This window comes from Somniosus microcephalus, chromosome 13 (assembly GCF_052327205.1).
Source record: "Somniosus microcephalus isolate GS21.2 chromosome 13, FLI_Smic_1.0, whole genome shotgun sequence".
Taxonomy (NCBI): Eukaryota; Metazoa; Chordata; class Chondrichthyes; order Squaliformes; family Somniosidae; genus Somniosus; species Somniosus microcephalus.
Window position 1 is genome coordinate 188,132,845 of NC_140999.1, and position 24,773 is coordinate 188,157,617.

The following is a 24,773-nucleotide window of genomic DNA, read 5'->3' on the forward strand; positions in this document are numbered from 1 at the left end:
ACAGGTAATCTTTCTAACTGCCATTTATCACACCTCGGCAGAGAGATAATCACAGCCTGTTTGGACCTGTTTGGACACCATTCACACCTTTGATTGCTGTGATTATCTCTCTGCCGAGGTGTGATAAATGGCAGTTAGAAAGATTACCTGTAAACATCTGGCATTATTCTCTGACTATATAATCTGTGTCTATAGGCATCTCTCCACTTCACCTGACGAAGGAGCAGCGCTCCGAAAGCTTGTGATTTCAAATAAAACTGTTGGACTATAACCTGGTGTTGTGTGACTTCTTACATTTATTTAGTAGGTAAATCACTGTTCTATAGTTAACAATGTTTATACTGGGGAATTGGCATGCAGTTCAACAAGAGTCTCACCAGTCAGAGATGTGGGGGTTATTAAGGAAAGAGGGGGAAAGAGAAGGGGGGAAAAAACCTCTCCAGCATTTTCTGTTGTTATTCCTGATTGTTGTTGTTGTTGTTGTTGTTTACCTGGATGGGCAGGCCCCGCCCCCTCATTAATATTCAACAGCCAGGTCGCGAAAAAAGAAAAAAAACTTGGCAACAGCGCCTCCTCCAGGATATACAGAAAAAAATACGCCAATTCAGCCGACGTCATGCGGCCTCTGCTGGCGACGTCACGGGTTTTTGTGCGCATCGCGGGAGGAGGGGGCGAGGAGATGCGGAGTCACTGCGCGCGTGTGTGATGAGCGCGCGCGTGCACGCACACGTACGTGATTGAGCGCGCGCGCGCTCGTCCGTACGTCGAGCCTTTTTTGAATGTGGCGTGAGGCGGGGGCGTGTTGACGCACACAGGCGCGGGCGCGCACGCACACCTACAGCCGCCATCCCGCCAAATCCCCCCCTACCTACTGTTTGTTGCCTTCATCTTCGGTCGTCGTACGTCTTTATTTTTTTCGCGTTTTTTTTCCCCCTCAGCAGCTGTCGGTGACGGGGAAGAGGTTCCCGTGTGAGAAGGGAGAGAGAGGAGAGGAGGGAAGAAAGTAAAAACCTGCTGCTTGCCCGCTCCTTCCCGCCTGGGACGCCCTCCCCTCCTCGGCCACCCCACGGCCTAGCTCTCAGGCTGCCGCCGCTGAGTCTACGCCAGCCCGCTGGTGCTGCTGCTGTTGCGGCGAATCAGAGGAGACGGAAGGTAAACACAAAAAAAACCCCACCTCGGGGTGTTAAACAAAAAGACATTTAAAATAGATGGAAGAAAATGTACGTGGAACTGCTGTCGATTAATAATTCTCTTCCCTCTCCCCAGATGTTGAAGGGAGCTCCTGACTCATCAGTATGGATCTGTTTGGGTTAAGATGAGCAGAGGGTATTTGGACAGCTGGTGTCTGAAGGAGGATTACATTTTTTGTCTTATAACCCTCCTGTGAAGCGCCTTGGGACGTTTTACTGCGTTAAAGGCGCTATATAAATACTTGTTGTTGTTGTCATTTGCAAGACTTTAGCTTTTTGGCCTTGGGTTGGTTAGCCAAACTTTTTTGATATTCATGCCAATTACATAGGATATACAACACAGCAAAAGGCCATTCGGCCCAACCAGTCCATCAACAACAACAACTTGTATTTATATAGCACCTTTTTAATGCAGTAAAACATCCCAAGGCGCTGTACAAGAGTATTATAAGACAAAAATTTGACCCCGAGCCACATAAGGAGAAATTAGGGCAGGTGACCTAAAGCCTGGTCGAAGAGGCAGGTTTTAAGGAGTGTCTTAAAGGGGGAGAGAGTGACGGAGAGGTTTAGGCAGGGAATTCCAGAGCTTTGGGCCGAGGCAACAGAAGGCACGGCCACCAATGGTTGCGCGATTATAATCAGGGATGCTCAAGAGGGCAGAATTAGAGGAGATCAGATATCTCGGGGGCGTTGTGGGGCTGAAGGAGATTACAGAGATAGGAAGGGGCGAGGCCATGGAGGGATTTGAAAACAAGGATGAGAATTTTGAAATCGAGACGTTGCTTAACCGGGAGCCAATGTAGGGCAGCGAGCACAGGGTGATGGGCGAAGGGGACTTGGTGCGAGTTAGGACACGGGCAGCCAATGTTTATGCTCCACTCGAGCCTCCTGTCTTTCCTCATCTAACTCTATCAGCGTAACCCTCTATTCCCTTCTCCCTCATATACTTATCTAGCCTCCCCTTAAATTCACTCTTAAATGCATCTATGCTATTTGGATCAACTATTCTCTGTGATAGTGAGTTTCACATTCTCACCACTCTTTGGGTAAAGAAGTTTCTTCTGAATTCCCTATTTGATTCTTGGTGACTATCTTATATTGATGGCCTCTGGTTTTGATCTTCCCAACAAGTGTATTGACTCTCTCTCTATCCACTCTATCAAAGCCCTTTCATAATTTTGAAGACCTCTATTGGGTCACCCCTCAGCCTTCTCTTTTCAAGAGAAAAGAATCCCAGCCTGTTCATCCTTTCTGATAGGTACACCCTCGCAATTACAGTCATTGTTCATTGGTTTCTCTAGTGTGTTTTTTCTTCTCCCCATTTTCCATAGAGCAGACCCCTCATCCTTTTAAGAAGAGTTAAGTATTGACAGGCTGTTCGATTGTGGGAGGGCATGACATCTGAGCTGGACCCAATGTGTCCATCCATGTATTTACCAGCTGTTCAGCTGTAGGAGGGGAGTGGGGAGATCACTGGTAGAAGGATTAGAGGGGAGTTGAGAACTTTTTTCACCCAGAGGGTGGTGGGGGTCTGGAACTCACTGTCTGAAAGGGTGGTAGAGGCAGAAACCCTCATCACATTTAAAAAAGTACTTGGGTATGCACTGGAAGTTCCATAACCTGCAGTGCTACAGACCAAGAGCTGGAAAGTGGGATTAGGCTGGATAGCTCTTTTTCGTCCGGCACAGACAGGGTGGGCCGAATGGCCTCCTTCTTTGCTGTAAATTCCTATGATCACATCTGAACTGGACCCCATGTATCTACCAGCTGTTCGACTGTAAGTGGGGGGCATCGCATCTGAGTGACTATTTTCCTGCAGAAGTCAATAGATAGCAATCAAGAGTGGGGACACTTGCATAATTTTGTTGTTTCCTCTTCCCTCTCCCGGGATGCCACGGCCTGTTGAAATGCCCCCACTGGTTAATGTATCAGAGTAGGGGGGGAAGGGGCTGAACCTTGACCTTGCAGGCATGTATGGCTCAGAACCGTACCTTAAGGTGCGTTTACCTACAGTGTTGTCAAAGGGGTCCGTAGTTCAATTTGGTTAATATTTAACAACAATAACCATGCATGTTGTGTATTATGGACTTAAATATTGAGAATACCCATCCAGGACTAGCCATTAATTTATGGAAATGGTTTGGGCCTGGTGTGTTTTACTGGTTCGACTCAGTGGGTAGCACTCTTGTCTCAGTCAGAAGGTTGTGGGTTCAAGTCCCACTCCAGAGATCTGAGCACATAATCCAGCCTGACACTCCCAGTACAGTACTGAGGGAGTGCTGCGCTGTCAGAGGTGCTGTTTTTCGGATGTGACGTTAAACCGAGGCCCCGTCTGCCCCCTCGGGTGGACGTAAAAGATCTAATGGCCACTATTCGAAGAGGAGCAGGGGAGTTCTCCTGGTGTCCTGGCCAACATGTATCCCTCAACCAGCATCACTAAAAACTATCACCTTGCTGTTTGTGGCACCTTGCTGTGCACAAATTGTCTGCACATCTCCTGCATTACAGCAGTGATTACCCTTCAAAAGTACTTCATCATTGTAAAGTGCTTCAGGACATCATGAGGTTCTGAAAGTCGCTATATAAATGCAGGTCTGTCTTCCTCCTTTCTTTCCTGATCTGCTATATCAAATTTGAGATTTCCAGTGAATGCGAAGTTTGTTAGGTACTGCTTTTGACATTTCTAGAGTAACACGCATGCTGCAACTGCACACCTTGTTTATTTGGGATGAATACTTTTCTCCTAATTGCTGTTTAATCCAACAATTTTGACAGCATCTATAGAAGTATGTCTAAAGGGCTGGTAGTGTAATTAGTCCCCATCATTTCCTTCTCTTTGGTCTTGTATATCTTCTAGTGCTCGAGGATTGTGAATTTTTGGAATTCTCTACCCCAAAGGGCTGTGGATGCTGAGTATATTCAAGATTGAGGTCGATAGATTTAGGGTAATCGAGAGATACGGGATTGGGCGGGAAAGTGGAGTTGAGGTGGATGATCAGCCATGATCTTATTGAATGGCGGAGCAGGCTCGAGGGGCCGTATAGCCGACTCCTGCTCCTTATGTTCTTCTGACTTATAGGTGATACATGCTGGCTATTTTAAGTAAAGTACCGGTGGATATGGAGTGAATTTACTTCCATATATTATGGTGTTGCAATTAAATTGGATATATCGTTGGATAATGGAATGTGGCAAATGCATCCGTTGCAAATGAGCTGCTCTTGTGTATTTTCCATTCAACGTATGTACTAAATTAATCTGCATTTAGATTTTTTTTTTAATAAAGTTTGGTTCCTGGTGATGCATTGCTGTAATCTACTACATGTACGTGCATACTGCATAATTCATGAGAACCACAGAAGCATCTATTACGATAGCAAAATACTGCAGATGCTGGAAATCCGAAATAACAACAGAAAATGCTGGAAAAACTCAGCAGGCCAGGCAACATCCGTGGAGAGAAATTAGAGTCGACGTTACGGTTCAGTGAGAACCACATTTGAAAGCCTGCTTTATAGGTCATTCTAATGCAGTGTGTCTCATTTCTCTCTTTTTATTCGCCTTTTGGTGAGAGTGGGGTGGCTTGCTTCTCGGATTATTTGACCCGTGTGGAAAATATGAAATGTTTGTGTGGCCCCAAAGTTCTAAGGGGGAGCGGAGGTTGTGAGATGAGCAGTCTGCAAGAATGGCTGGAAATAAGCAGTTGGAGAGAAGGGGACAGTGAGCAGTGTAATCTGTGAATAGGAGGAGGATGAGCGCTGGCGAGATTCCTACTGCTTTGTGTTCCCAAAAGAAGTGGAGCCACTTAAGCTGTTTATGTTCTGAATTCATCCCATTCGCATTCTAGGTTGGACTGTTAACATCAGCAGCAACAGCAAAAGTTAGGATTCTGAGTTTAACACTTCTGATCACAAAACCTCCTTTGGTTCTGTGTCTAAAGAAGTTCCGTGTACCGTGGCACTGCACAATTTACAGGCCATTTGGCCCAACTGGACCATGTCCGTGTTTATGCGCCACAGGAGCCTCCAACCATCCTACCTCACCTCACAGTATCAGCATAGCCTTCTATTCCTTTGGTACTGGACCAGCAATCCCGGGACTGTGGGGTCAAATCCCACCTTGGTAAGCTGTGCAATTCATTTAAATGAATCTGGTATTTGTGCTCCAGCACCAGGAAGAAAATAAAAGCTGCCCGTTTAGGCGGTGCAGAAAGCATGTCAGTCACAGCTTGCTATTTCTATAGTTCTCCTATCAGAAAATGTCTCTGGTTTCTTAACAATGACAGGAGGGGAAAAAAGGAACAATTCTTGGAAGTAACAGAGGGTTGATGAAGGTAGTGCAGTACATGTGTGTATATATGGACTTTCAAAAGGCATTTGATAAAGTACTGTAACAGACTCATTCGAAAATAATAGCACACGGTGGTAACTTGGCAGTCAGAAATCAAGGGTGTAAAGCAAGCATGGCCACAGTAAATAATAATTCTAAAAGGTCCAAGAGTGTTAAAAAAATCAAGCCTAAAGGCTTTGTATCTTAATGCGAGGAGCATTTGTAATAAGGTGGATGAATTAGCTGCGCAAATAGATGTAAACGGATATGATATAATTGGGATTACGGAGACATGGCTCCAGGGTGACCAAGGCTGGGAATTCAACATCCAGGGGTATTCAATATTCAAGAAGGACAGGCAAAAAGGAAAAGGAGGTGGGGTAACATTGCTGGTTAAAGAGGAGATTAACACTATAGTAAGGAAGGATATTAGCTCTGATGACGTGGAATCTGTATGGGTAGAGCTGAGAAATACCATGGGGCAGAAAACGTTAGTGGGAGTTGTATACAGACCCCCAAACAGTAATGCTGAGAATGGGGCTGGCATTAAATGGGAAATTAGAAATGCGTGCAATAAGGGCACAGCAGTTATGGGTGACTTTAATCTACATATAGATTGGGCTAACCAAATTAGTAACAATACCGTGGAGGAGGAATTCCTGGAGTGTATACAGGATGGTTTCCTGGACCAATATGTCGAGGAACCAACTAGAGATCAGGCCATCTTAGACTGGGTATTATGTAATGAGAAAGGATTAATCAGCAATCTTGTTGTGCGAGGCCCCTTGGGGAGGAGCGATCATAATATGATAGAATTCTTCATTAAGAAGGAGAGTGAAGTAGTTGACTCCGAGACTAGGGTCCTGAATTTAAATAAAGGAATCTATGATGGTATGAGGCACGAGTTGGCTAGGATGGATTGGGGAATGTTACTTAAAGGGTTGACGGTGGATAGGCAATGGCAAACATTTAAAGATCGCATGGATGAGCTACAGAATTTGTTTGTCCCTGTTTGACATAAAAATAAAAAAAGTTGACACAACCGTGGCTAACAAGGGAAATTAGGGATGGCATAAGATCCAAGGAGAGGACATATAAATTGGCCAGAAAAAGCAGCAAACCTGAGGATTGTGAGCAGTTTAGGATTCAGCAAAGGAGGACAAAGGGATTAATTAAATGGGGGGAAATAGAGTATGAGAGTAAGCTTGCAGGGAACATAAAAACTGACTGTAAAAGCTTCTATAGATATGTGAAGAGAAAAAGATTGGTGAAGTCAAGCGTAGGTCCCTTGCAGTCAGAATCAGGGGAATTTATCATGGGGAACAAAGAAATGGAAGACCAATTATTAAATACATACTTTGGTTCTGTCTTCACAAAGGAGGACACAAATAACTTCCCAGAGATGTCGGGGAACATAGGGTCTAATGAGAGGGAGGAACTGAATGAAATCAGTATTTGTAGGGAAATGGTGTTGGGGAAATTGACGGGATTGAAGGCTGATAAATCCCCAGGGCCTGGTAATCTACATCCTAGGGTACTTAAGGAAATGACCCTTGAAATAGTAGATACATTGCTGGTCATCTTCCAAAATTCTATAGACTCTGGAACAGTTCCCATGGATTGGAGGGTAGCTAATGTAACCCCACTATTCAAAAAAGGCAGTAGAGAGAAAACGGGGAATTACAGACCGGTAAGCCTGACATCAGTAGTGGGGAAAATGCTAGAGTCCATTATAAAAGATGTAATAGCAGAGCACTTGGAAAACAGTGACAGGATCGGACAAAGTCAACATGGATTTACAAAAGGTAAATCATGCTTGACTAATTTACTGGAATTTTTTGAGGATGTAACTGGTAGAATAGATAAGGGAGAACCAGTAGATGTGGTGTATTTGGACTTTCAGAAGGCTTTCGATAAGGTCCAGCATAAGAGATTAGCGTGCAGAGCTAAAGCACATGGGATTGGGGGTAAGGTACTGACTTGGATAGAGAACTGGTTGGCAGACAGGAAGCAAAGAGTTGGAATAAACGGGTCTTTTTCCGAGTGGCAGGCAGTGACTAGTGGGGTACCGCAAGGATCGGTGCTAGGACCCCAGCTATTCACAATATATATTAATGATCTAGACAAGGGAACTAGATGTAATATCTACAAGTTTGCAGACGACACAAAGCTGGGTGGGCGTGTGTGCTGTGAGGAGGATGCAGAGAAACTCCAGTATGATTTGGACAGGTTGGGTGATTGGGCAGATGCACGGCAGATGCAGTATAACGTGGATAAATGCGAGGTTATCCACTTTGGTGGCAAAAACAGGAAGAGGGGTTATTACCTGAACGGCAATAGATTGGGAAAAGGGGAAGTGCAACGAGACCTGGGTGTCCTTGTGCACCAGTCGCTGAAGGTAAGCATGCAGGTGCAGCAGGCGGTTAAGAAGGCAAATGGTACGTTGGCCTTCATAGCGAGAAGATTCAAGTACAGGAGCAAGGATGTCTTGCTGCAGTTGTACAGGGCCTTGGTGAGACCACAGCTTGAGTATTGTGTGCAGTTTTGGTCGCCTTATCTGAGGAAGGATGTTCTTGCCATGGAGAGACTGCAGTGAAGATTCACCAGACTGATACCTGGGATGGCAGGAATGACGTATGAGGAGCGATTGGGTCGATTAGGCTTATATTCGCTAGAGTTTAGAAGAATGAGAGGGGATCTCATTGAAACTTATAAAATTCTAACAGGACTAGACAGACTAGATGCAGGAAGGATGTTCCCGATGGCGGGGGAGTCCAGAACCAGGGGTCACAGTCTAAGGATAAGGGGTAAGCCATTTAGGACAGAGATGAGGAGGAATTTCTTCACCCAGAGAGTGGTGAACCTGTGGAATTCTCTACCACAGAAGGTAGTTGAGGCCAATTCATTAAATATATTCAAGAAGGAGTTGGATATATTTCTTAAGGCTAAAGGGACCAAGGGATATGGGGAGAAAGCAGGGACAGGGTACTGAATTTGGATGATTAGCCATGATCTCATTAAATGGCGGAGCAGGCTCGAGGGGCCGAATGGCCTACTCCTGCTCCTATCTTCTATGTTTCTATGAAATTGGCTAAAGGATAGGAGGCAGAGTGTAGTGGTGACGGGATGTTTTTCTAACTGGAGACAAGTATACAGTGGGGTCCCCCAGGGGCCGGTATTCGAACCATTACTTTACTTACAGATAAATGACCTGGACTTGGATATAAGGTGTACAATTTCAAAGTTTGCGGATGATCCAAAACTTGGCAACATAGCAAATAGTGAGTAAGGTAGTAGCAGGAGGACATCGACAGATTGGTGAAATGGGGAGATACATGGCACATGCAATTTAATGTGGGCAAGTGTGAAATGAAGCACTTTGGGAGCGTCAGTGGAGGGGTCGAGAGAATTGCTGGACAGGAAGAGTTGCATGTCATCAGCATACATAATCGCGATATGCTTTCCTTCTTTGTCCTCTGCGTCCTTGAATACAGTCAACCTCTCAATCCTGCTCCGCTGTCTGTCCTCCCTTCTGTGGTCCTCCTTTTGTGGCTTCACCTACTGAGGGAGTGCTGCACTTTCAGAGGTGCTGTTTTTCAGGTGAGGCGTTAAACCGAGGTTCTGTCTGCCTCCTCAAATGGACGTAAAGATCCCATGACACTATTTCGAAGAAGAGCAGGGGATTTCTCCCCGGTGTCCTGGGGCCAGTATTTACCTCAATCAACATCATTAAAACAAATTATCCAGTCATTATCTTATTGCTATTTGCGGGACCTTGCTGTGTGCAAATTGGCTGCCATGTTTCCTACATTGGTAAATTCAGTCTGGGGAATAGAACTCAGAGCTGCAGTGCAAAGTTTCTGTTGGGAACTGAACAGAATAACTTCAGTCTTTCTGCAGAAAGTTCTGACTCGATCACAATTTGATGATATACGGCATAATGGTCATGGACAGTGTTCCCTTTAATTTTTGGGGGGTGCGTGGTCCCTTTAAAATACCGCGCATGCGTGGTTTTTCCTATTTAAAAGCCGGTGAGCTGGCTGCGCAGGAGCTGCCGAGTGCTGCGCAGCTTAAAGGGAACATTGGTCACGGAATGGACTACACTTTCATTACAACATGACTTCAAAAATACTTAATTGGCTGTAAAGTGATTTGGGACGTCCAGAGGTTGTGAAAGGCGTTATATAAATGCAAGTCTTACTTTTTTCCACCTAGCCAGCACATCTGCAAAGATCACTTGTCTTGACCTGCATTCCTCATGGTCACCTATGGTGTGTTAGGTTCCTCCTTGGCCACCTCCTATTTCTTCCCTATTTGCTGCCTCTGATGATATCCATAAGCATGGGGTCAGTTTGTGTATATATACTGGTGATGATGCCTACCCTTGCTTTTGTCACCAACAACAACAATAACTTGTATTTATAATGCGCCTTTAACGTAGTAAAACATCCCAAGGTGCTTCACAGTAGTATAAGACACAAAATTTGACACATAGAAACATAGAAGATAGGAGCAGGAGTAGGCCATTCGGCCCCTCGAGCCTGCTCCGCCATTCAATGAGATCATGGCTCATCATCCAAATTCAGTACCCTGTCCCTGCTTTCTCCCCATATCCCATGATCCCTTTAGCCTCAAGAAATATATCCAACTCTTTCTTGAATATATTTAATGAACTGGCCTCCACCGCCCTCTGTGGCAGAGAATTCCACAGGTTCACCACTCTCTGGGTGAAGAAATTCCTCATTTCAGTCCTAAATGGCTTACCCCTTATCCTTAGACTATGACCCCTGGTTCTGGACTCCCCGGCCATCAGAAACATCCTTTCTGCATCTAGTCTGTCCAGACCTGACAGAATTTTATAGGTTTCGATGAGATCCCCTCTCAATCTTCTAAACTCCAGTGAGTATAAGCCCAATTGACACAATCCTCGTACGTCATTCCTGCCATCCCAGGTATCAGCCTGGTGAATCTTCGCTGCACTCCCTCCATGGCAAGAACGTCCTTCCTCAGGTAAGGTGACCAAAACTGCACACAATACTCAAGGTGCGGTCTCACCAAGGCCCTGTACAACTGCAGCAAGACATCCTTGTTCTTGTACTCGAACCCTCTTGCTACGAAGACCAACATACCATTTGCCGCCTTAACCGCCTGCTGCACCTCCATGCTTACCTTCAGCGACTGGTGCACAAGAACACCTAGGTCTCTTTGCACTTCCCCTTCTCCCAATCTATTGCCATTCAAATAATCTGCCTTCCTGTTTTTGCCACCAAAGTGGATAACCTCACATTTATCCACATTATAGTGCATTTGCCATGTTTCTGCCCAATCACCGAGCCATGTAAGGAGAAATTAGGGCAAAGAGGTAGGTTTTAAGGAGCGTCTTGAAGGAAAGAGAGGTGGAGAGGTTTAGGCAGGGAATTCCAGAGCTTGGGGCCCAGGCAACAGAATGCACGGCCACCAATGGTTGAACGATTTATAATCAGGGATGCTCAAGGGCAGAATTAGAGAAGTGCAGATATCTCCGAGGGGGTGGGGGGGAGCAGTTGTGGAGCTAAAGGAGATTACAGAGATAGGAAGGGACGAGGCCATGGAGGGATTTGAAAACAAGGATGAGAATTTTGAAATCGAGGCGTTGCTTAACCGGAATCCAGTGTAGATCAGCGAGCACAGGGGTGATGGGTAAAAGGGACTTGGTGCGAGTTAGGACACGGGCAGCAGAGTTTTGGATGACCTCAAGTTTACATATAGTAGAATGTGGGAGGCCAGCCAGGAGTGCATCGGAATAGTCAAGTCTAGAGCTATTGTGCCGTATGTCATCAAATTGTGAATGTCGGAACTTTCTGCAGCAAGACTGAAGCTATTCTGTTCAGTTCCCAACAGAAACTTTGCACTGCAGCTCTGAGTTCTGTTCCCCAGACTGAATTTGCCAATATGCTTGAAACCCCATATTATATCCACTTCCTCAATATTTCCCACCTCGGATCCCCGCCCCCCGCAAACACCTCAGCTCCATTATCTCCAAGGTTGACGTCTCCAATGTTCTCTTCATGGCCTTACTTGTTCCCCCCTACAGAACTCCACTCTGCACATCCTATCTCGTGCTAAGTCCCACTGACCTGCTTCCCTTATTCTCGCCAACCATTGGCTTCTCCGTGGTCTTGCTTTGTCTACCTCTACCTTCTCCAACCTCCTCCCCCAATGTACCAACTTGTAAGTGTCATTGTTTTGACTATACAAGTACAATGTGTTGGATATAATTTGATTATCCAATACATTTTTGAAGGTATAAAATTGTTGATGTCTGTGCTGTATCTCTGATCACCATCTTGAAGGATGAAGAAAATTCATGGAACTTTTTTCCCCAATGACCTAACTGTCTAGCCTTTGTTCCTCCATTTGCCAAGCTACTTCTGCCGCTGTTGATCTACTCGATTGCTCACTCTCCACATTTGATGACCCTGTCCACGGTAACACCCTTGCTCTCTCCCACCATGGCCATTTCCCCTAGTGTGGCCCCCTTTCACTCCCTGAAGTGGAAGACGCATGGACACAGGATGAGCTTTATTTGTGTGAACAAGTCATTGAAAAAACCCAAGCATGGCTGAAGTAGACCTTTTTGAGCAGCAGATTGAGAAGTGGAGATAGAAGTTTGTTGTTGAGTGCAAGGTTTGGATAGAGATTGAAGTCAAAGTCTATGCCCAGGGGGAAGGGCCCAGTTGGTAGCTGACAGTAGGGCCCTGGGTCTGTCAGGCGGGGGGGGGGAGACGGACAGTCAGAAGGGAGGCTGTCGGGTAGCTGGTCTGGGCAGAGGAGGTGGTCAGAGGCTTGCCTGGTAGTTTGAAGCTGTTCAGTGAGCTGTGGGTTACTGGTGGTCCTCAGGAAGTCTTGTAAGTGATGGTCCAAAGCTTTCATTGTCTGTACGATCACGGTTTGCTATGATTTCAAAGCTTTGATCTTTTATGGCTTCTCTGCCCTGATACTTTTGCCTCTACTGTGGGTTGGAGTTGAGGACTTGCTTAGCCAATTTACCTGCTCCTTTAACTGGTTTGGTTTCCTCCTTCAGTCAGTTTGCAACAATCTTCATGCACAGCCACGTGTTAGAAAGGGAGCGATCTACTGTGCAATGTACAGCTGTATAGGTGAAATTAGCAGAACTCGGTGGATATGTCACCGGGCCCTGATGGCATGGTACCCTAGGCTGTTGTCGGAGGAGCTAGCAGAGGTTCCAGCTACAATGTTTCGATCCTTCTTAAATATGCAGCCTGTGCCATTGGACTGGAGAGAGGCCAGTGAAACACCTTTGTACAGGAAACTTTGTGTTATCCGGAGGCTAAATGTCCGGCAAACTCGAGCCACCAGCAAAAATCGGGGGCCGTTTCGTTAGGTTTTTTTTCTTTTCGTTGATTTTTTCTCCACAGTCAAGCTCTGCAAGGTCTGTAGCTAAGCAACAGCTTCAGCTAGAGACGCTTGCCGACTCTTTAGAAGCTGTTGCTAAGCAACAGGGTTTGTTGATTCACACGGAGCTGAAAATCTCCGTATGTTTCAACATTAGCGCTGGTGTGTCCGGCAGTTTTGAGGGAACGGCAACAGCTCGGTCCCGTCTGTGCCGGATAGCACAAAGTTTCCTGTGCAAGGAGGGAGAGAAGGATAACCACTGTTACCAGGCTAGTAATGCGGCCGCCTGGGCAAGTAATGCGGCCGCCTGGGCAAGCAATGCGGCCCAAGCAATGCAGCCGCCTGGACTTCAAATCCCACCATGACAGTTTGAACCATTTCCCCTTATTTACTCTTATCAAAACCTTTCACGATATGAACACCTCCGACAAATCTCCCCTTAGCCTTCTCTGCTCAAAGGAGAACAACCCCAGTTTCTCTAGTCTTTCCACATAACTGAAGTCCTGTATCCCTGGTACCATTCTAATAAATCTCCTCTGCACCCTCTTTAAGGCCTTGACATCCTTCCTAAAGTGTGGTGCCCAGAATTGGTCTCAATACTCCAGCTGAGGCCTAACCCGTGTTTTATAAAAGTTTAGCATAACTTTCTTGCTTTTTTACTTTGTGCCTCTGTTTATAAAGTCAACGATCCCGTATACCTTTTTAACAGCCTTCTCAACTTGTCGTGCCAGCTTCAAAAATTTGTGTACGTACACCCCCAGGTGTCTCTGATCCTGCACCCCGTTTAAAACTGTACCATTTACTTTACATTGCCTCTCCTCATTCTTTCTACCAAAATGAATCGCATTACACTGCTTAGCATTAAATTTCATCTGCCATGTGTCTGCCCGTTTCACCAGTCTGTCTATGCCCTCCTGAAGTCTGTTACTATCCTCCTTACTGTTTACTACATTTGAGTTTCGTATCATCTGCAGACTTGAAATTATGCCCTGTATACCCAAGTCCAGGTCATTAAAAAGAGCAGTGGTCCTAATACCGACCCTTGGGGAACAGCACTGTATACCATCCTCCAGTCTGAAAAACAACCGTTCACCACTACTCTCTGCTTTCTGTCTCTTTAGCCAATTTTGTATCCACATAGTCACTGTCCCTTTAATCCCATGAGCTTCAATTTAGCTAAAAAGTATAAAATTGGTGATGCGTTAGAAGCACTGTACCCCAGAAGTCTGTGTCCACTCTTGTTCTGTGTGTATATAGGTGTTTTGGATATGGTATAAGGAACATAGCCTTGAAATTTGCTGATCATACAAAAGTAGGGGTGTTGTAAATAGCAAGGGAGACTGTAAATGGATTCAGGGAGATAGAGACAGGTTAATGGAATGGTCAGACGGGTGGCAGATGCAATTTAATTCGGATATGTGTGAGGTAATGCATTTTGGGAGGGAAAAGAAGGCATGGCATTATACAGTCAAAGGTGTGGATGAACAGAGAGACCATGGGGCTGTAGTTTGTGGAAACCCTTCAGGAGACGGTTCATGAAATTGAGCCTCGTGGTGATAACGGTGTGGATTCAGGTTTTGATAGCTTGAGGGTAGTGGTGGCTGTGGCTGATGTTTTAGAGGTGTCTTGGCAACTGAGATGTGGGGAAGGAAGAGCAGCTCTGGGGTTGAACACCTTACCGGCGTGTCCAAATTTGTCAGGCAAAGCGAGTTAGTTTGTTTTATTTTATAACCTTGGTTGAGAGAGGAATGTTGGCCTTAATACTGAGAGGATTCCCTGCTCTTTAAATAGATCCACAAATTCTTTAAACATCTACTGGGACCTGCAGTAAAGGCCTTGGAATCATCGAATGATACAGTACAGAAGGAGGCCATTCGGCCCTTTGTGCCTGTGTTGGCTCTTTGAAAGAGCTGTCCAATTAGTCCCACTCCCCAGCTTTTTCTGCATAACCCCACAAATTAGTTCTCTAAGTAAATTGGATAGGTTTTATCCAAATGATGGCATCGTAATGGTATAAAACATGGCAGATAGAATTCAGCACTGCCTGGAAAAGTTGCTGTGTAGTTGCTGAAGTAAAGCTGAGGGGGTGGGGTGAAGACAGAGAAACTTGGGGAGGGGGGCTAAATTTGATTGATTTGCACCTCCTGTTAGCGCCCTCTTAGGGTGCTAACGGGGTGCAAATTAACTAGCGCCTGGGCGCGGCGCCGCTAACGCCTCCCGCACAATTCAGCATCATCGCCATGTGCAGCGCCCTGGCTGTAATACTGGGTGGCGCCCCCCCCCCCCCCCCCCCCCAAACGATTTAGTGCCGGATGCTATGTCCGCTGGGGTCAGGGGGGCCTACCTGCGGGCGGGGAGGCGCTAGTTAAAGGGAGGTGGCGGGCGGCTATTTTTGTTGCTAGCACCTGCCCCCGTTGCAGTCCCCGGCCTCCTGTGAAGCCCCCCTGCGGGGTGCTGGTTGCTCTCCGTGAGCCCAGCACTCCTCTTGAGTGCCGGGCTCGTTTGCCGGCGCTCCCGAGCCCTGATGGCCCAGTTGGGCGCCGGGATGTGCTGCGCCAGGCCCCTCCCCTTTAATAAGGGGAGGAAGGCCTGCAGTAGCGCGACGTGCCGCAGCGCCGCAATATTGGCTCGCAGCGCCCCTCCTCCCCCTCTGGGTGCTATCTGGGAAAATCAGCCCAAGGGCGCTGCCAATTTTTACCCCTTGATGTATTCTTAAAAATTATCCTTGATCTTTTATCTTGGTGTTTTATATCAATTCTCTTCCTGTGCCAACAATAGAGATATTGTGAGCATTTAACAGGCGATGGGCCATTCAATGAGCCAGCTAGTGCACATTGTCCTGCTGAGCATGCTGGAAAAGTTTCAAAAAGAAATGCAATAAAATCTTCTAATCTGCCTCATAATTTTAGCTAGCTTATGATGTCAAAACCGTTCAGGACCCGTTTGATGTTGGCAGTCCTACTGTAATGGGGAGGGTAATGTTGGTTATTGAGTTCTTAATCAGCATTCCCAATGCTGTGATTTCCCTTTTACTAGGCACTGTGACCTTTTGAGTGCTAATAGATTTCAAATAAACAAGTGAGCTGCAATTTAGACAGAGCAAGAAAAAAAACACTCCCTCTATCTGGCTCCCATCTCCCACCAAGGCCTTCACAATCCTTTCCTACATTACAACACTGACTACGCTTCAAAAGAAAAGTGCTTCATTTGCTGTAAAGCGCTTTGGGACGTCCTGAGGTTGTGAAAGGTGCTATATAAATGCAAATTCTTTCTTCACTTCCATTTATCTTGGTGCCTGGGTGCTGTATGAGGAATCTGTCCATTTTTTGAAAATTCATGGGCTACGTTCAGTCTGTACGCTGCTTTAGTGTTTTGATAATGTAGGAGCATAAGAAATAGGAGCAGGAGTCGGCCATACGGCCCCTCGAGCCTGCTCCGCCATTCAGTAAGATCATGGCTGATCTTCGACCTCAACTCCACTTTCCCGCCTGATCCCCATATCCCTTGATTCCCCTAGAGTCCAACAATCTATCGATCTCAGTCTTGAATATACTCAACGACTCGGCATCCACAGCCCTCTGGGGCAGAGAATTCCAAAGATTCACCACCCTCCTGAGTGAAGAAATTCCTCCTCATCTCAGACTTAAATGGCGACCCCTTATCCTGAGACTATGCCCCCCCCCCCCCCCCCCCCCCCACCCCAGTCCTAGACTCTCCAGCCAGGGGAAACATCCTCTCAGCATCTTCCCTGTCAATCTTGTACGTGATAAAGCTACTGCAAGTCAAATTCATATCAAGTCTACCATTTCAATTTAACGCTTTCTCTGTAAAATACCTAATCTTTTCATTAGCAGAAACTAATTTCACAACTGCAGCAGTGAAGCAGGCCGTCAGGTTTCTCCTGGAGTTGTAATTAGCTCATAGTTTCCTTCGCTTATATGTGTAGTTGTCTTTTCTGCACAAAAAAACTTTTTACCTGGATCAAATCAATATTTGTTGATGGCCACAACTGCAGCCAGTGTCTTGCTTTGAAGTCCCTTTAGGAATGCGGCAAGATGTTTCACTGTGGAGTGATAGGACATGTATCTCCACCTGCACACTGATTTCCACTAGGCCACTCTGTCTCGTTGCCAAGTGGAAGCTGGACAGTTTCCCAAAGGAAACTTTAAAAACAGTTTAGAAATCATTCTATTTTAAATGGCTCTTTCACTTGCTATTTGGATAACCCTGTCTACTACAGTACTTGCATTTAGTCGCCACCTTTTGCTAGAGAACGGAACAAGAGTAGAGAGCCTCAGATCCTCATCCCACAGCTAGGCAAGTGATAAATGAAGCACAACGAACGGCCCTGGGCCATATTTTGAACATCCTCGATGTAAGGAGGAAAGACTTGCATTCAATTTTCCCCTTTAAGCTGCATGGCCGCGCAGCACTCTGGAGGTCCCACGCAGGCAGCTTGACGGCTTTATAAAACTGCGCGTGTGCAGAAATTTAAAGGGGCCGTGCAGCCCATTTAAAGGGGCCATGCACCCCATCAGAAAATTAGAGGGAACATTGCTTGCATTTGTACAGCGCTTTTCACGCCCTTGGAACGTCCCAAAGCACTTCGCAGCCAATGAAATACTTTTGAAGTGTAGTCTCTGTTGTAATGTGGGAAATGTGGCAGCCAATTTGTGCACAGCAAGCTCCCACAAACAGCAATGTGATAATGACCAAACAATCTGTTTTAGTGATGTTGATTGAGGGGTAAATATTGGCCAGGACACTGGATAACTCCCCTGCTCCTCTTCGAAATAGTGCCATGGGATCTTCTGCGTCTACCCGAGAGTGCAGTCAGGGCCTCAGGTTAACATCTCATCTGAAAGACGGTAGACTGTGATAAAGTCCGAACTGCCTTACTAGAAAAATTTGGATCAAGGGTTCTACAGTCCCTGGATCAGAATTACCAGCTTGCACATCTTTGTACCACAAACCATGTAATCATTCATTAACCTGTAAGCAAAACACATTTAATGTGAATGTGATTGAATTTCTGAAATATTCTACGTCACAAGAAATGTGGCTGCAGATTGACCATTTGTGCCGAGTACAACAAATTGGGGGAAACTTTTTTACACTTGAATGTTTGTATTGGAAGTGTATTTGGATGAAGAATTCTACACCGTGGAAGTGAATGAGAAGTGGTTTGGTACCTTGGAATCTTTAATTTGGGACAGAACTTGGGCTTTTATTTATCTGAAGTTGAATGGATAGCTGCTGGCATGATTACTTGTAGATTGCCATTTCTAAATAAAGTTCCAAGAACTATGTTGGCCCAGGTTCACCTCATTGTATCACCTAATGCTAATATGCCCTATGTTGACAAGACTTGCACGGTTAATAGACTTGACTTGGGTCCAACTGTGGTTCTTTGTAGATTTTTGATGGTATTTGACATGTATGAGGATTCACCTTTTCCACCTCCTTGCAGATCTATTTAATTTACACAGCGTTAAGCAATAAAGAAAATATTTTGTAAATTGTTTCCTAAAACTTGCTCCAATTCGATTGTGGGGTACAATGGTCACAGCGCAAAATGGCACGGAATTAATAAATTCCCTCAGAATTCATAATTATTGGAATTTAAAAGGGGAAATGCTGGAAATACCCAGGATTGATGTGAGGATCTAAGGTGAAGAGAAATCACTGGTTGGGTTCAGGCGTCTAGCAGTTTGGGAGGGGGGAGAAATATCTTATCTTCCTTACCTTACTTGCCTCTAATCAGTGAGTGTGCATAAATATTTGATACTGAAAGTGAATGTGATGAAAGTGTTCCTGTTCTTAATATGGTTATCACTAATTTTGATGAGCGCACATGCGCATTTAACAATAAAAATAGCGTGATATGGAACGGTTGCAAATTCCCAGCAGGGTTTTCATAGTTGTTGCCGGTGTGGTTCAGAGCGTTAAAAAAACAAGCCTGAAGGCTTTGTGTCTTAATGCGAGGAGCATTTGTAATAAGGTGGATGAATTGGCTGCGCAAATAGAAGTAAACAAATACGATTTGGTTGGGATTACGGAAACGTGGCTCAAGGAAGGCCAGGACTGGGAACTCAACATCCAGGGGTATTCGATATTCAGGAAAGATAGGCAAAAAGGAAAGGGAGGTGGGGTAGCATTACTGGTTAAAGAAGGGATTAACACAATTGTAATGAAGGATATTAGCTCTGATGAGGTGGAATCTGTATGGGTAGAATTGAGAAATACTAAGGGGAAAAAAACGTTAGTGGGAGTGGTTTATAGACCTCCAAACAGTAAGGCGGAGGTTGGGGATGGCATTAAAAGAGAAATTAAAGAAGCGTGCAATAAGGGCACAGCAGTCATCATGGGTGACTTTAATCTACATATAGATTGGGCCAACCAAATGAGTAACAATACTGTGGAGGAGGAATTCCTGGAGTGTTTACGGGATGGTTTCCTGGACCAATGTCGAGGAACCAACCAGAGATCAGGCCATCTTAGACTGGGTATTATGTAACGAGAAAGGATTAATTAGCAATCCTGTTGTAAGAGGCCCCTTGGGTCGGAGCGATCATAATATGATCGAATTCTTCATTAAGATGGAGAATGAAGTAGTTGACTCGGAGACTAGGGTCCTCAATTTAAATAAAGGAAACTATGATGGTCTGAGGAGCGAGTTGGGTAGGATTGATTGGGGAATGTCACTCAAAGGGTTGACGGTGGATAGGCAATGGCAAACATTCAAAGACCGAATGGATGAACTACAGAATTTGTTCATCCCAGTTTGGCATAAAAATAAAACAAAAAAGGTGACCCAACCATGGCTAACAAGGGAAATTAGGGATAGCATAAGGTCCAAGGAGAGGGCATATAAATTGGCCAGAAAAAGCAATAATCCTGAGGATTGGGAGCAGTTTAGGATTCAACAAAGGAGGACAAAGGGATTAATTAAGAAAGGGAAAATAGAATATGAGAGTAAGCTTGCAGAGAACATAAAAACTGACTGTAAAAGCTTTTATAGATATGTGAAGAGAAAAAGATTGGTGAAGTCAAGCGTAGGTGCCTTGCAGTCAGAATCGGGGGAACTTATAATGGGGAACAAAGAAATGACAGACCAACTAAATACATATTTTGGTTCTGTCTTCACAAAGGAGGACACAAATAACCTCCGAGAGATGCCGGGGAACATAGGGTCTGATGAAAGGGTGGAACTGAAAGAAATCAGTATTTGTAGGGAAATTATGTTAGGAAAATTGATGGGACTGAAGGCCGATAAATCCCCAGGGCCTGATAATCTACATCCCAGGGTACTTAAGGAAGTGGCCCTAGAAATAGTAGATGCATTGCTGGTCATCTTCCAGAACTCGATAGACTCTGGAACGGTACCCATGGATTGGCGGGTAGCTAATGTTACCCCACTATTCAAAAATGGTGGTAGAGAAAAGGCGGGGAATTATAGACCGGTAAGCTTGACATCGGTAGTGGGGAAAATGCTAGAGTCCATTATAAAAGATGTAATAGCAGAGCACTTGGAAAGCAGTGACTGGATCGGACAAAGTCAACATGGATTTACAAAAGGTAAATCATGCTTGACTAATCTACTGGAATTTTTTGAGGATGTAACTGGTAAAATAGATAAGGGAGAACCAGTGGATGTGGTGTATTTGGACTTTCAGAAGGCTTTCGATAAGGTCCCACATAAGAGATTAGCGTGCAAAATTAAGGCACATGGGATTGGGGGCAAGGTATTGACTTGGATAGCGAACTGGTTGGCGGACAGAAAGCAAAGAGTTGGAATAAACGGGTCGTTTACCGAGTGGCAGGCAGTGACTAGTGGGGTACCGCAAGGATCGGTCCTAGGACCCCAGCTGTTCACAATATATACTAATGATCTGGACGAGGGAATTGGATGTAATATCTCCAAATTTGCAGACGACACAAAGCTGGGGGGGAGGGTATGCTGTGAGGAGGATGTCGTGAAACTCCAGCACGATTTGGACAGGTTGGGTGATTGGGCAGAAACATGGCAAATGCACTATAATGTGGATAAATGTGAGGTTATCCACTTTGGTGGCGAAAACAGGAAGGCAGATTATTATTTGAATGGTAATAGATTGGGAGAAGGGGAAGTGCAAAGAGACCTGGGTGTTTTTGTACACCAGTCGCTGAAGGTAAGCATGCAGGTGCAGCAGGCGGCTAAGAAGGCAAATTGTATGTTGGCCTTCGTAGCAAGAGGGTTCGAGTACAAGAACAAGGATGTCTTGCTGCAGTTGTACAGGGCCTTGGTGAGACCACACCTTGAGTATTGTGTGCAGTTTTGGTCGCCTTACCTGAGGAAGGACGTTCTTGCCATGGAAGGAGTGCAGCAAAGATTCACCAGGCTGATACCTGGGATGGCAGGAATGACTTATGAGGAGAGATTGTGTCGATTGGGCTTATACTCACTGGAGTTTAGAAGATTGAGAGGGGATCTTATCGAAACCTATAAAAATTCTGTCAGGCCTGGACAGACTAGATACAGGAAGGATGTTTCTGATGGCCGGGGAGTCCAGAACCAGGGGTCATAGTCTAAGGATAAGGGGTAAGCCATTTAGGACTGAAATGAGGAATTTCTTCACCCAGAGAGTGGTGAACCTGTGGAATTCTCTGCCACAGAGGGCGGTGGAGGCCAGTTCATTAAGTATATTCAAGAAAGAGTTGGATATATTTCTTAAGGCTAAAGGGATCAAGGGATATGGGGAGAAGGCAGGGACAGGGTACTGAATTTGGATGATGAGCCATGATCTCATTGAATGGCGGAGCAGGCTCGAGGGGCCGAATGGCCTACTCCTGCTCCTATCTTCTATGTATCTATGTAATACTTTTATCTGTGTCATAAGGTGTATTGGTTGAAGTGCCACCCCTGGACCTGAGTGCATAATCTAGGCTGACGCTTTAGTACGGAGCTTCTAGTTGAGGGAGTGTGTTAAATTGAGGTCTTTTCATCGCTCCACCATCGGTGGCCGTGCCTTCAGCTGCCTAGACCCTAAGCTCTGGAATTCCCTCCCTAAACACCTTGGCCTCTCCACCTCTTTCTCGTCCTTAAAACCTATCTCTTTGACCAAGTTTTTGGTCACCTGTCCTAATATCTCCTTCTGTTGGCTCCGTGTCAAATTCTGTTTGATAATCGCTCCTGTGAAGCGCCTCTGGACGTTTTGCTGCGTTAAAGTTGCTGTATAAATACAAGTTGTTTTGCTGTGTCTTTTAGCCTAGGTAGCTGACATAGATTTGCGTAACCAAATCCACTGCACTTCAAAGGTGATCATTGTGTGAAGACCTTTAACACTTTGCCGTATGATATCAGGGGAATGTTTTTTAAACTTAAAGCAGGGTGTTCTTATTGTGAGGCTCCTAACATTGCACTGAGTTGGAAATTCTGCTGGTACTGCAAGTTTGACAGCAAGCAGCTCTGGCGTCTGCTGAACTGACTTCCAGCTGACCCTTGTAGATGCTGCAGTTGCTATGGTGACAAGTCCATGTTAAACCTATTAAACCAAAATACCAATAAAAGAACATGCTGTACTCCACGCATGCAATTGCTAGAGGCATTTTGTTAAATATTTCCTTTTTGGGTGGGGGGGAAAAGAGAGGTAGATCATGTGTTGCATTCAGTGACCTGTCATTAGTCCAGCTCATTTTACCTTCATTTCCTCCCCTCTTCATTTGACTTTCTTGCTGGGATATGGTTTCTTGGGCACAGCAACTCATCCACATGGCTGTATTTAATGTGTGAGCCTAGACGGTGGTTATTGTCAGGCTATTTGAAGTGAAGAGCATCCCCTCTGAAACTGACCTTGCCTTCCTTTCTTCTTTCACTGTCTCATTTGCAGAAGCACACTTTCAAATGGCAGTCATTGAATAGCAGAATCCTGGATTTCCCCCCATCCCACCCCATGGGTGCTGAGGCCAATTATAGTGTCTAACCTGAGATCAACTAATTCAACACAGCCTAGAAATTCTGGCCTCTATGGCGTAGTACTAAAGTTAGTGGTGCTTTTACCCACCGGGGAAACTGATCCAGTTTTTAACGTGTCCCCATTGTTGCTAAATGCATTAAACTTGGTCTGGTGGAGCACTGTTTGGTGCACAGCATGTTATCTTTCCCCCTGGTTGATTGTGCTCGATTCTAACATAACGTACTTGCATTTATAGAGCGCCCTCGATGTTTAAAACATCCCAAGGTGCTTCACGGGAGCGTGCCAACTCCACATATGCAAAGTATCTGGAGACACCCACAAAGTGCCTTTAGCATTAACTGGACACCTCTAATTGAATCCACCAGTCCACAAAGACCTCGGTATCAGTGATATTTGGCGGCTGCACACGGAAAGGAAGGACTGTTGCTCTTTGGGCCATTCAATTTTTCTCTCTACTGCGCTATAAGCTGTAACTGTGCAGTGTGACAGTGACTGTTTGAAAGCCTGTATGCTGAGGTAGAGGAGTCTGTATTTTATTACAAGGGCATTGCTCTAGATGCCAAGATATATTGTGTGGAAGTTTTCTGTGGCTCTATTCCCATTTATTTCATTGAGTTTTGGAATGGCACAATTACTGTTCTGCTGGTTTCTCATTCGCGTTAGATTGTCACGTCATCTGAAAACACAACGTCCGATTCCACATATATGCTGACTACACCCAGCTCTACCTCACCACCATTTCTCTTAACCACTCCACTGCCTTTGATTTGTCATGTGCTTGTCTGACATCCAGTACTGGCTGAGCAGACATTCCCTACAACTAAATATTAGGAAGGCTAAAGCCATTGTCTTCGGTCCCTGCCACAAACAACGTTCCCTAGCCACCAACTCTATCCCGGACACTGTCTGAGGCTGAACCAGACCCTTTGCAACCTAGGCATCCTATTTGACACTGAGATGAGCTTCCGACTACATATCTGCTTCATCACCAAAACTGCCTACTTCCACCTCCGTAACATCACCTGTCTCTGCCCCTGCCTCAGCTGCTGCTGAAACGCTCATTCATGCCTTTGTTCCCTCTAGACTTGACAATTCCAATGCACTCCTGGCCGGCCTCTCGTCTTCCAACTTAGATAAACTTGAGCTCATTCAAAACTCTGCTGCCCGTATCCTAACTCGCACCAAGTCCCGTTCACCCATCACCCCCTGTGCTCGCTGCCCCGTGTCCTAACTCGCACCAAGTCCCGTTCACCCATCACCCCCTGTGCTCACTGCCTGTGTCCTAACTCGCACCCAGTCCCGTTCACCCATCACCCCCTGTGCTCGCTGCCCGTGTCCTAACTTGCACCAAGTCCCGTTCACCCATCACCCCCTGTGCTCACTGCCCTGTGTCCTAACTCGCACTACGTCCCGTTCACCCTTCACCCCCTGTGCTCACTGCCCGTGTCCTAACTCACACCCAGTCCCGTTCACCCATCACCCCCTGTGCTCACTGCCCCGTGTCCTAACTCACACCCAGTCCCGTTCACCCATCACCCCCTGTGCTCACTGCCTGTGTCCTAACTCACACCCAGTCCCGTTCACCCATCACCCCCTGTGCTCACTGCCCCGTGTCCTAACTCACACCCAGTCCCGTTCACCCATCACCCCCTGTGCTCACTGCCCCGTGTCCTAACTCGCACCCAGTCCCGTTCACCCATCACCCCCTGTGCTCACTGCCCCGTGTCCTAACTCGCACCAAGTCCCGTTCACCCATCACCCCCTGTGCTCACTGCCTGTGTCCTAACTCACACCCAGTCCCGTTCACCCATCACCTCCTGTGCTCACTGCCCCGTGTCCTAACTCGCACCAAGTCCCGTTCACCCATCACCCCCTGTGCTCACTGGCCCGTGTCCTAACTCAC

The 24,773-nt window shown here is 45.9% G+C and overlaps 1 protein-coding gene across 2 annotated transcripts in view; it reads left to right on the forward strand.

Moving 5' to 3' along the window:
- Positions 1-812: 812 nt before the first annotated feature.
- Positions 813-24,773, forward strand: part of oser1 (oxidative stress responsive serine-rich 1) — a 59,360-nt gene continuing 35,399 nt past the window's right edge. Inside the window, exon 1 of one of the 2 annotated variants that reach the window (XM_086005844.1) lies at positions 813-1,152. The gene's annotated coding sequence lies outside the window, so the exon portion shown is untranslated. The remainder of the gene's footprint in view (positions 1,153-24,773) is intronic. The other variant, XM_086005845.1, reaches the window with a different exon arrangement.